The 12835-nt window shown below is 39.2% G+C and overlaps 1 pseudogene; it reads left to right on the top strand.

The window, feature by feature from the left end:
• Window positions 1–1063: 1063 nt before the first annotated feature.
• LOC147748911 (uncharacterized) lies at window positions 1064–2408 on the top strand (annotated as a pseudogene).
• The last annotated feature ends 10427 nt before the right edge of the window (window positions 2409–12835 follow it).

Here is a 12835-nt window from a genome sequence, read left to right as displayed (position 1 = left end):
GATATAGCTACTGATTTAAACATGCAGCAGTTTACAGAACAACATAAATAATGATTGCCAAATTAAGACACTTTAATCACTAACCCATACACTCAGTGAGACACATTTAATCATTCTCTCATACAGTCAGTCATGCACCTACTAAATCCTTCATCCAGACACTTATACATCCACTCATTCTTCAATATGTAAGACATATTTTAACTTTACAGAAACATACAGTCACTGGGTGTTGTCATCAGTGATGTCATCAGTGATGTCACTGACCATGTCATGAATGATGTAATATGTGACATCATTAGCAGTGGATTGCGGGTCCGCGATATATAGTTAGTGCAACTAACTATATATGGAATTTCAATGGTTTTGTGCAAATAAAATAAGGTTTTTTAAATGCTAATCCCTAACTATATATGGTCTATAACCTATGGTTTTTTTCAGTGAATATATATATATATATATACACATCTCTATGTGTGTGTGTGTATATATATATACATCTCTATCTGTGTGTGTGTGTATGTATATATGTTTGTGTATATATAGATGTTGTGAGCGCCCCGCACTGCACTGCTTATGACCTCACATATTACATCAGTCATGACATGGTCAGAGACATCACTGGTGACATTGTCCACTGAATGTGAGTGTTTTTCCAAGAGTTAATGGGTGTTAAATATACATTCCAAGGTGTATTATATAGTATACCCTGATGCAGGCCCTATTGTGCACTAGGGACTTATAGGTAGGTTTAATACCCCTACCCTATAATCTACTAGGGATTTATAGTGTAGGTCATGCCAAATGTAAGTGCACCCTTTAATATAGTTTACCCCATTGCAGGCCCTATTATATACTAGGGACTAATAGGTAGGTTTAATATTCCTACCCTATCATCTACTAGGGATTTATAGTGTAGGTCGTGCCCATTGTAAGTGCACCCTTTTATATAGTTTACCCTAATGCAGGCCCTGTCATATACTAATGCATGTGTGTTTACACTTGAGCTTTCAACTTAACACTATGTGGGATATTTTACAGAGTACTTTAAGGGAAAAACGCAATGTCTGATTATGAGTCAGTCAAAGGTGCTGCAGAGGAATTCTTCACATCGGATAGCGAGCAATATTCGGATGCAACATCTACATCGCAGGCAAACTCCATGCAAGAGCCACCCAAGAAATGAGCAAAAAAGTGCTTTGTGAAGTTCAGGCCAGAATGGGAACTTTCATACCGCAACATCTGCAAGGTGTCAGAAGATGTGTTCAAGGCCAGGTGCAACCTCTGCAATAAAGACTTTTCCATTGCCAATAGAGGAGAACGTGATATCAAAACACATGAGGCAGGAGCACAGCAAAAGAAAATTGCCTCAGGCAGGGCAAAGATGACCACAATTTCATCTTACCTGCAACCAAGCTTCCAGCCAGAAGTAGCCAAAGTAAGTCATTGCTTGCTTCATCATAATGTGCATAGGTTCTATATAATTCGTGTACACTCTTCTTGCTTTGTCACACTCTAAGACTCCCAACCCAAAGTGGCGAGCCATCTAACAATTTTCAGTTACTTTCTTTAAATGTGCAGCAGTGTTTACCAAGTCAGGTTGCTTTTCTCACTCTGTTTATATTAAGAGCACATCATACTTGCTTTTGGGTTACCAGCTGACACGTTAGTTTACATTTGCAGTGCTAAGCACCATTGTGGTAACGGTTTTCTTCACCAATGGAGATTTTCTTTGCGTACTTAAACCTTTGTGTATTTTTTTTACATTTTAGGTCACCTCTGCAGAGGTGACTCAGGTGTACCATGCTGTGAAGCATCACATATCCTACCGCTCCCTGGATTGTGGCATCAAGCTAAGCAAAGTCATGTATCCCGACTCATCCATTGCGATGAAAGCATCCTGTGGCCGCCCAAAGGCATCAAGCATCACTGTGAATGTGCTTGCTCCTCTATCAATGCAGCAAGCACAAGAAGACTTAAAAGATGGGTATTTTTCTGTTTGCAGGGATGCCTCAAACAAAGGTAACATTAAACTCTACCCACTTTTGTTGCTGCACTTTAATTTCTCCTCCGGTGTGGCCTACACTCTGTTGGATTTCTACGAGGATGCAGCAGAGACTGCTACACCTATTGCACAGCAGATCACAACCAAATTACATAACCATAGGATGAAAATGGAGCAGGTAGCGGCATACTGTGGGGACAACGCAAGTGTCAACTATGGACGACATCATTCGGTGTACCAGCTCTTGAAGGGAGCAAATGGAGACATTCTGCCTGCAAACTGTTCTGCCCATATCTTGCATAACTGTGCTAAACATGCTATTAATGGACTTTCAATGGATGTAGAATCCTTTGTTCTAAAAGTCTACAGCCATTTCTCTTCTTCCGCAAAGCGGACAGCGTAGTTAAAAGAGTTTTTCGCTTTTGTGGACCTAGAGTGGCAGCCTTTGTTTCGGCATGTCCCAACACGGTGGCTCACGTTGTTCCCAGCCATTGCGCGGCTGTTGAAGTGCAGGCAGCACTAAAATCTTATTTTCTTTCCCTTGGGTCAGAAAAAACACCCAGAGCAATATGGGATTTTTTAGGACTTGAAAGTGGGGAGGACACTATGTCACAAGGTGAGGTTTACCTTTTCTTTGTGCACAACATTTTGGTCATTTTTAACACGTGTATCCTGCAGCTGGAGAAGGATGAGCTGAGCGCCCCAGAGGTACCAGGCATCTTCAGAATAATAAGGAAAAACTTAAAGGACCGAGTGGAGAATCCGTTTTTTGGTTTCCAAGTACACAGCTATTTAGTGTCCCATGACTCTGAGTTGAGCGCAAGCATGAAGAGCAATTTTTTGAACTTTTTGGAGCGCTCCTTAAAGTACTTAGAAAAATGGTTTGATTTTTCAGAGAGCCATTATTTGTCAGCATTAGAACCATGCTGCTTAAGAGAACCTCTCACTTTCCAGCAGCTCTGCAAAGCTGCCAATGCAGTTCACTTGACCCAGCATTTGGAACTGAAACATTTATTTATTGAGTACAGTGTTATTGTTCCCGCTATGCGTGCTGTGGGAGGCACAGATTTGCCATGTGCACAGAAATGGCTGAATGCGTTTCGTTTCGTTTATAAACTTTATTCGACAGTTTAAAAAACGTCATAAAAGTACACAAATAAAATCAAACATATAACATTACACAGGGAAAGTACATATCATCATGGTTTGGTTTCAGAGCACACAGATGTCAACCAATAGAAAAGGAAATAATAGCTAAAAAACCATACTTTTTCTTGCAGCAACAGATTTCAGAATAAAGGTTGCGATAAAAAAACACAGATCCGGGCTAGCAAGTGAAAATAAAAATTTCATGGCATTTGATGTAGAAGACACAGAATATTTTTTAAATAACGGTTTCAGATAAACAATACGTAGGGATTTATAAAGGGGGCAGATTAACATAAAATGCAGGGTACTTTGTTTGGTTAATCCATCACATGGACATGCAGAGGTTGAATAATTTTTCATCTTTGGAAAGGCCACAAGATTGTGGACGATACCTAGTCTAAATCTAGATAGGACGAATTGGTGGGATTGTCTGTAGATGATTTTAAGATAGGTAGGCAAACCAGAGCCCTCATTTACATTGGAGGAATAGAAAGCATGAGTTGAGTAATTACTTGTATCAGCTTTCCGTTTATCGAATTTTACCCTCAAAAATTCTTCTTTCACCTGCTTTATCAAAGTTGCCTTGTGATGTCCCTAACATAAAAAATAATTTCATTTATACTTAGCTTGCTAGGCAGTAATACACCCACTGAAAGGATTTTTTCTCAGTTGAAGTTCACCTGGACTGACACACGAAATAGGTGTGATGTGGATCTTGTTAAGGCAGAATTGCAGATCCAGGCAAACATGAAGCATTCGTGTGCTGACTTTTATCAATTGGCTCTTAAGAACAAAGAACTTCTGAGGTGTGCTAATTCAGAGAAAAAATATAATTTCAAACACTAGCACCAAAACTAATATTACTGGTGTCAAAAATCTGTTATTTCTGTGGTCAAATTTTGCTTAGTGTTCTGTACTACTTTTTTAACCTAATATAAACTTATTTTGACTTGTATTTACTTTTATTGTCTATTTACTTACATACTATTGCACAACCTGATTTGTAGTGTCAGTAAAACGTGCCATTTGTCCTGAATTTTTGTCCCAAATTTTTCTCCTGAATTTTGACTCTCCGTCCTGAATTTTGTCCTGAATTTTGACCCTTTGTCCTGAATTTTTACACTCCCTGTCCGCACCCATGCCAGTTGATCACCCTATGTACTATTGCATATCTTGAAGGGCCTGCGGGTGGTGTCAGAATTACAGAAAACATCTGCCGGTGCTGGGGTACAGTATATAAAGAGTTATCTCCAACAGTCAGTTTTCCCTCTGTCCCATCCACTTGTTGCCTCTGGCACTCAGAGATGGGAGCGCAGCGTGAGCAGTGGTGGCGAAGCCCCATGTAGCCACACTGGTAGACCCTGCCACCCAACTGCACAGCCCCGAAGCTCACCTCTGATCGGTGTTGCTGCAACAGGCAGTTGCAATGATCCAATTCCAGGACGGACGGTCTCAAAAAAGGTGCCCTCAGTATAAATTCACAACAAGTAAGTTCTCCTTCTCAGTGTCAGGAAACCCGTGGGAGGTGGCGCGCTACTGGTGGAGCCACCAGTAATTTAATCCATGAAAAGAATGCGTAACCAGTGCGCTCTCAAAGACTGAAGCCACAAGGATACCGATATCAAACGAGGATTTATTGCATCATAAATACACACATAGTGACACTTTTCAAAATGTATTAAAGAGATAATGCCAAGTTACACTGGCTAAAGTGGTAGCATAGTGCACTATGCTGGATATTTTCACTTGTATGCTGTGTACCTAGAATCTCTGCCATTTCGAACCACTGATGGAAAGAAAAGTTTTTTCATGTGAAAAATGCCACTAACTTAGAAAGTATCATCATGAACATCATGCCGCATAACATTTAACGTTTTCTAAATTTCGAGTTCAGCACTTCTGTGCAACTTGTACAGAATAAATAAAAAAAATATTGGTGAATGAGTCCACGCATTCATTGGAGGCAATAACACAACTATTTAGGGGTTAATTGGCATCTCATGATATTTTCCCTTTCTTCTCAATTGTGGTTGATGACCCGTTGATGAAAGGGCTGTCCACTTCATTAAAGAGATTAAAAAAATGAAATTTTAACTTTCAGCAAAAAAATTTAAACCATTACAAATATTCAAATGTGTACAAAGCGTCATACCTTTTAATTCAATTGACTAAATACTAATTAAACAATTACAATCATACTGAGGGCAGTTTTCATTTCATTAAAATATAACATATAAAAATTAAAGTAAAGTAAAATATTTCAATTGAATTTACATTTTTATTTTACATAAAAAAGTCTGTTTAAAATATTAATATATGTTATTAATTTCCTTTTTACTTCACCAGAGGGAGAGTTTCTTCCTGGCAGCGGAGATCTCTATCTACATAGAATTTTACAATTGTAAATTGTGAATTTAGTCTTACATGTGTACGCCCCTTGTTTAAGAGGGTGGAGACATGTAGGTCTGCTTTTAAGTGTAAATCCACACTCCAAAATGTTGAATAGTGAAAAAGAGTAGACTTAAAATTAGGTGTAGCAGTGGAGACTCCTCTTCTATGGAGGAGGAGTGTCGCCCAACCAATAACGTCAGGAAAGGAAAAATAAAACAATAATAAACCCTTGTTTTATTTTTCCTTTCTTGCCGAGTCTAGGGAGCAGGCCTGGGGGGTGACAGACACTGAGGGGAGCGCCAGGAATTATACATCTGTACCAAAGAATTTTACGAAGAAATTGCATGTACTCTATTTTCCGCTGTATAAGATAGTCAGTTTTAATTCACATTTATTTTCCTTTCCCATAAACGTACCATTGATCATGCTTCAGCAGCTGCTTCCGCCCCGCTGACTGTTTTCTCTCATTGGTATTCGTCAGCAGGCTTGCTGCTTGACCCTCGTGTCAATCATTTTGCATTGAGCTCTTTATGCTTTAACTTCGAAATGCTCTGCAGGAATTCAGTGGCCACTGTCAAGCTCCGAATATCTTTTTAAATGTTAAAATATTTAATTAGCGAGTGCCAGGTCTGCATTTTCAGAATTAAGACTCATATGTATATGTGCTTGAAAATCAGAATGACTAACAACCAGCTGCTGGAACTTTATAAATTACAGAAGCATTTTGCACAGCCAGCTGCACTGCATAAGTGCCCAGTTTCTCCCAGCCGTCCTTTTTTGTGCCATCATCTGTTTGCAGCATCTGGTCGGCGGTGCTTGATGTGACCTGTGTATATTTATGGTGCTCATGAAATCGCTGAAAGTTATTTATGTTGTTTCATTGACAATAAAAACAGTGCAAGTGCAACTTAATGGTGATTTTCCTGAAGGTGTGGATAATAAATACCTGCATGTCTTTTTCAACTTTCCCCGTGTTTCATGCAGACTCCGTTTTACAGAAGACTTTTCCGACCGAATTGTGTCTTAAAAGCAAACCTCGCCTCAGGCATAGAATACAGGTCCCCTCAGGCGTTGTTTTCCTTATTGTCATGATTGCTGTCAAACCTATTTCTCTCCTTTTATTCGCAATGGCTGTGAGTTTAGATTAGGACATCTTGATTAACATTAATTAGAACTGAGAGAGTTTTCTAGGAAGGTGAGCGTGTGTGACGTGGTGTGCCTCTGAGTCAGAGGTTGAAGTGGGTAGGATCTGGGTGCACCATGCGCCCACACATTTTTCAATTTGAAAAAATAGTTCCCATATATGATGTAAAAAGACAACCATCCCTGGCGGATAATTACTAACATTTGACAGTCGTTAGCTGAAATGGAAGGAAGGGAGTCTGCTGTACTGTGAATCCGAGGGAGGGAGGGATGGATAGTTAAACAAGAAACACGCCTTCCTGTCAGGGTGCCCGCTGCCTGAAACAAACGTAAATGTGCACAATTGATTAACCTGCAAATGTAAAGGCTACTTGGAAGCCAGTATTAACGTTAATTGAAGGGAACCAATTTTACTGTGCACCTAGTATCACAGTTACAAAGAAATACTGCAATCCACGTAATTTAGACCATGAATTGCAAGGCTTTTGCAATGGAACCCTCCCACTAAGGTATGAGAGCCTGAAATGTATACAGGCATTTGAAATGTAATGATTTGAAGACATTCACCGCTATGAATATTCCAATCTTTCCAAAACCATTTTAAGTCTGGCTAAATTAACGTTTTTGCCTAGGCATATGCAGAGGTGTTTTGGACCTTCCATTTATAGCTCAGCCTCTTTGTGGCAGCTTGTATTGTTCCAAACTTAAGTCCAGTGGTAGTCCTTTAAAATGGGAATCCACATCTGTATATTAGAGGAATCCTTAGCCTAATCATCAATTAATTTGACTTTGAACATAAATTCAAAGCTTTTTTTTTTTTAAGAACAGGACAAACCTAGTTTCCCTCAAAAATACAGCAAGCCAAAGCATATGCCGGATGTCATGTCGTTATGCCTGCCTTCCATTATCCCAAGGTCAGGCATAGCGGGTGGGCAGGAAAAGGAGGAGCCGCGCGAGATCGCGGCAGTGGCAGGAGAGAAGTTGTGAAATAAAGAGGTACCCCACATTTACCCCAGGTGTCCATGTATTGTTTCCCACGGAATCTGGGACAGGAAACTGGCGACAAGGGTGGGATTAAATTCCCCCTTAAACTTTCCTGCAAGTTTGGAGGAAGCTTGTGCTTCCATCAGCGAGAGCGGAGCGCTCAAATTAATGAAAGCAGCAGGAACGGCGGACAGCAAACACACACGACCCGCGAGTACAGAAACACACCAAGAGGTCCAACTCCAAGCTGGAATGGTTTTGTATGAGTGAAATGTCCAGCTAAACATAACATGTGTGAAACCTATGGTTTTTTCAGTGTGTTTCCAAGGTTTTTTAAATGCTAATTCCTAACTATAATATGCCTATATCTATGATTTTTTCAGTGAATTTTATAGGTTTTGTAAATGCCAATTGTTAAATGTATTAATTGTTATATATATATATATATTTTTTTTTTACTAACTTACTAAATGTTTTATAATATTTATTTTTACATATTTTTTTAATTACATTATATATTTTTAATAAAAAATAAAATAAATTCCAAAAAGTTTTTTTCATTTTATATATTTTTTAAATATATAAAAAATAATTTCTATATTTTTTTAGCATTTTCTTGTGGTAAACATAGGGTACACGTATCGTCCTCTCAAACTGCTGCGCAACTGTAATCATACTGTACACGTACCTGCGCATACGTCACAGATACTTTAAAACAATCCACTCCCTAAAGCCTACCTCATTACATGAGTGAATGATTACATTAATATATATATGTAATAATGATTGAAAAATATAGTATAAATAAGGTTTCGAGAAAATACTTAGCAATAAAACAGAATACTCTTTAACTTCTGGAGTGAAAATGGTCTGAAAGTATTTATATTGAGTATTGCTTTTAGTAATTTTCACTCGTGAAGAACAAGAGGATTATCTTCGCAAGCACTTTTTTTCAACAAAATAATATAATTGTGTTTTCAAATGTGAATGTAAATATTAATTCTTTCAATTTTTAAAAATGATTTTAAAATGTAATAATGACATGACATGTACTTAAAAAAAAAGTAAATCTGAAAGTAAAAAAGCCCAAACTTTTAAAAAAAGAGGATGGGGCAACACTTATATAATGTAAACTTAAGAAATGAATGCTTATGATAAAATAAAAGAAATTTGGTCCAACGCGTGATACCAATGAATGAAAAAATAATAATTTGCATTTCACACATATGATGAATATAAAAGACTCAATAAAAATATTTTGAAAACTTGTGCATATTTTAAATACCTTTACAGTCAACAAACTCATAAGCAGAGTGCACAGTTTAAGTTAAAAACACCCTACCACAACTAGTTTTTGAAACACATTGTAAAATAAAGTGCGTCACAAAATGGGCTACATACATGGTGAGTGTATCGTAACGTCACATTAAAAAAAAAGCCAATCAAAATTACGATCAGGAAGGTAGACGTAACCACACAACAGCCAATCAAATGTTTTTCAAAATCTGCGCAAGGGAAGGGATTGGCCGCTAATACGTCTTCTTACAATGCTTCACATCCAATCAAAAAGAGGTGTTGAAAGTTTATGTTTTTAACATATGAGCAAATCAGATAACCTTGCAGGTACACGCAGCGAGAGGCAATTATTAAAGATGACTTGCTTTCGTAAGACCCCGGAAGACTTCTTCCAGAATGAGTACGCACTTGACTGCCAGACCCCATTTAATGATTTTCCAGGCTCTCAAGCCTAAACATGTCACAAATCATCTCCCATCACTTTCTCTTCTTTTTTAGTGTATTGTGTGAGACAGACTGCGTGACCCTATGTCTAGAGCTCTCAAAGGCCCTGGAGACTGCCATGCCCCAAGGCCAGCTCCTGCAGTGTCACGGAACAGCGCGGCCCCCCTCCCAACATTTAAAAGCCCCGGGGGGTGGTGGTAAATTAATCGAGGCTGAATACGTTAGTACAGCCCACTCCGCTTACGCTACCAGGAAAACACAACAACACTACATGGCCCAGATATCCATTGTACTGATTTCTTAGTTTGAGGTCTAGTTGTCAGATCGGCATACACAGTCCCTCATGGCTGGTATACACCCACACCACACCCATCCAGTGCATCCGTCACTACACACGTGACCCTACCTATAAAAAAGACGGGGCGCACGTGCTGTATGCCAGTTTAGAGTTGCTCCCATCGCAAGCGCTGTGATGGCCCGTCCTGGTGGTTTGCACGCTTAATATAGGCCAAAACTACCGAACAAGGGGGCCCACTACCACATGCATGGCCTCTTTGGTCACTGAGTTAGTGGTACCCGAAGCACTGAGCGGGTGATGAACCTGCGATGATGATAATGGGAGCACGAGTATGTTGTTAGCCATAGAGATATCAAGACTCTGTACCATATATGAGACTTCTTTGTGGCAGATCGAGACTACATGATGCAGAAGGTGTCCTGTCCACGAAAAGGTGAGCAATGAGGCCTGGGTATGCATCGGAAGGAGTCGAAGGGCTGTAACAGACTGGATACAAAAAAGCAATGCTGCGATTTAGAAAAACGCAGTCCTAGATAGTGTATCAAATTACATGTATATATATATTTTTCCAATAGCAGGAAGATTTTTATACTCGCTCAAACGTCCAGAATATAAACTATATAAAAAGTTATTTTAAATGTGAGAAGGAACGTGTGTGAAAGGGCAATGTAATTCAACTCCACATTAAGATAGTCGCAATTACCAATCATAACATCTTTCTTTTACTATCTTTTAGATTTAGAACTTCAGGGTGCATTATGTCCCGGCACATAGTGAAAAACACACTGGTGACAGAAAGTTGAGCTGCCAATATTCTTTGCAGTCACTCTCTCACTTCCTCTCTCTTTTGATGAAAAATTACACACAATGTTAACTTGCTTTTTATCTTACAGGTAGTGTTTCACAAATTGGCGTCCCCCCAAAACCTCTAAAATTCAATGTTCGAGGATTCTGCGATAATGCCTGGCCATTGTAATAACTTCTGAGAAAGCTGCTTTGACACATAGTGCATTCTCTTTGAATCAGGCCAATGGCACAAGGTGAGCAAAGAAGCTTGTTTCCGAAACAACGACAAGTCATCAGTGAAAGGAGAAAGTGGGACTATGCTATTACTAACTCTTTATACTATCTTTCAGATCACTAAACTGGAGGGTGCACTATGAGCCAGACCGTGCTTGGACACACAACGGAGGCAAAAGGTGAGTTACGAGTATTTTCTCCAGTATTCTCTTTCTCACTCTCTCTCACATTGTTTCTCTTTCTCTTGTAAAGTTATGGACTCTGCTGTCCACTCTGCCGTGTACAATCTTAGCGGAGTACAAGAGTCTTGTAAATAATCCCTAAAGAGTATTGTCCTGCATAATGACTTAATCTCTCCCCTAATTCTGTATTATCTCTGAATCATTTTAAAGACATGTTGATCAGTAAAGTAAAACTGATGCAGTAGGCACTTCCATACAGACACCACTTGAACGCGGGCCTATAACACAAGTGAAATGTACCAGGCACACTGCACATGTAAACAGAAGGAAATATCGTCAAGTGTTACCTTGACTTGTAATGTTTGACCTCATTTAGTCACATCGATCTAATTTTAAACACTCATTTTCTTTTTTCTTTTGCAGATTACCTAACGTACGTCTATTGGAGTCCACATCACATTTTGTTTAATATATTGTTTTTAATAAAGTTATGTTTCTAGTTCTTTATTGTATTATCTTTAAATTACGTTTCCAGTTATTTATTGTTGTTTTAATAAAAGTTAATTTAAAAAAAAGTATGTACGTCTTTTTTTGGGGGGTGGGGTAGCGATCTCCAATACAAATTATATTTATAATTCTTAAGGCTAACTCTTTACCAGATCTTTACCAGAGTCTATAGCTACGACTAACGCTTCCAATTAGAAACGTTTTAAAACTCCACAATAGTAACTTTTTTCAATTACCAACATAGTATGGTGAACTTCTAACCTCTTTGCTCACTTAAGTGTTCCATAAACTGTTATTATGGTAACAGGCAGAAAACCGTTTAGGGGTAGAGTTGAAAGGTACTAGCTGCACAAAAAACGATATATTTACCCTGGATCCTCTACAAAACAGAAAGGAAAGCAAAGTAAAACAAAACACTGCGTACCAGATATGCAACCCCCTTGCGCCAATGAAGCGTCCAAGGCCCCCCACTACAAAATTAAAAATGTGTCGACCTCAATGATGCCCCTCAAACCCCGGGAAAAGCCATCCCCTGGAGATTTCTGTATTGTGTGACAGGGGCTGTGTAGCCCTCCGCCTGGTGCCCTCGAGAGCCCTGGAGTCCGCCACGACCAGAGCCGGATCCTCCAGTGTCCCAGGGTGCCTACCCCCGGGACACGGCTGTTTGCTATGAGAAGGCAGAAGTCTTCCAGCTCCCGCCCTCCCATAGCAAACTTGGGGCCATATTATCAAGAAAGGGTGATATATTATCACCGCTTTTATCGGCAGGAAACTGCAGCTAAAGCGGAAATAATGGGCTTGATAATATGCCCTTGTGAATTCCCATAGAAGCCCAGGTTCTGATGTTAACCTGGGCTTCTATGGTGAATGTGTCGATGTGTATGTAGATTTGTAGATTTTGGAATTACTGAATAGGTTGTTGTAACTGGTATTGGTATATCCTTTTTTAGATAATCGCACCGTCATTTGTACTGTAAATTGTACTCTACGAGCGCACACGTAAACCGCACAAATACGTTTTGACGTTACGCGGTGCATCAGCACTTCCGTGTGACGTCATCGACGTTTGTACGATTCCCAGTACGCATACCCCCGAAAAATGTATAATGGTAGAAAAGATATATTTATGTATTTATTGTAAATGTTAAAGGTAAACATTATCTGGGATAATCAAGAATGTTTTCTTTTTTACTTTTTAGAACCGTAGATTACTTTTTAAAGTAATTACGAATATCGGGATCGTACGTCCAGCGTACTCACACTGTAAGAGCATCGTAAGCGCAACGTAAGAGCTTCGTAAGTGCACCGTAAGAGTATGTACAGTCATGTGACATTAAAAGAAGAGATTTTATTGGTTCATATTACTTTCAACTCCAATTGTTGAAGGACCCCTCCCATTTTGTTCATTCTACTTGG

This window comes from Lissotriton vulgaris, chromosome 1_1 (genome assembly GCF_964263255.1).
Source record: "Lissotriton vulgaris chromosome 1_1, aLisVul1.2, whole genome shotgun sequence".
Taxonomy (NCBI): Eukaryota; Metazoa; Chordata; class Amphibia; order Caudata; family Salamandridae; genus Lissotriton; species Lissotriton vulgaris.
Note: the sequence above shows the minus strand (reverse complement) of the source record. Positions and strands in the feature narration are given on the sequence as shown.